General features: G+C 48.1%; 1 long non-coding RNA gene across 3 annotated transcripts in view; it reads left to right on the top strand.

The window, feature by feature from the left end:
- Positions 1–669, top strand: part of LOC119234892 (uncharacterized) — a 242,460-nt gene that overhangs the window by 27,751 nt on the left and 214,040 nt on the right. The window lies entirely within an intron of this gene.

Here is a 669-nt window from a genome sequence, read left to right as displayed (position 1 = left end):
GTGGGGTGGAAGGGGGAGGAGAGGAGAGGAAAAATAGGAGGAAAGAGTGGGGTACAGTGGGAACATGGGTGAAAAATGCTAAATCTGAGGAGTTTTATTTCTTTTGTCCTCAGGAGCACTGGCAGTGTCCCTGTGACTCTCAGGCAACTGAGCTGAGTGCAGCTAAGGGTTGGGGGTGAGCCTGGACTGGGATCTAGAGTGAGGACAGTGGGCCTGGCTGGCTGCACAGGAAGTGGGCACTCTGGACCCTTGTGCTGTCATCATGGGTCTGGAGAGCAGCCAAGTCATTCAACATGCTCTTGTTCAGTGACACCTTGGGAAGTGTAAGGGCTTGTCCATCACTTAAGGGCCCACTGAGGATCGAGTCAATTACATGTGAGGCCCTCAGTGGACTACAAAGAAGACCGTGATGCAGCCTGTCCTGAAATCCAGAACTGGGTCTCAGTGGAATGTTTGGTGTCAGTTATAGGTGTGTAAGTAGAAAGAATTATTATATATGTGGAGCTGAATTGAAACATGGGTCTGAAAACAATATATTAGAGGATTAGGAGAAAGGAGAGGCGACCCATGAAACTGGAAAGGTGACACAAACAAAAATCCAGCAGAGACTGATGCACCTATATAGACAAACTCAGAAAGGTTACCTTGATGAGAGGTTCAGACATGTGA

The sequence above is a fragment of the Talpa occidentalis genome, unplaced genomic scaffold, assembly GCF_014898055.3.
Source record: "Talpa occidentalis isolate TD23 unplaced genomic scaffold, MPIMG_talOcc4v2.1 talOcc4.8, whole genome shotgun sequence".
Classification (NCBI taxonomy): Eukaryota; Metazoa; Chordata; class Mammalia; order Eulipotyphla; family Talpidae; genus Talpa; species Talpa occidentalis.
This window is presented reverse-complemented; position numbering and strand designations above follow the sequence as displayed.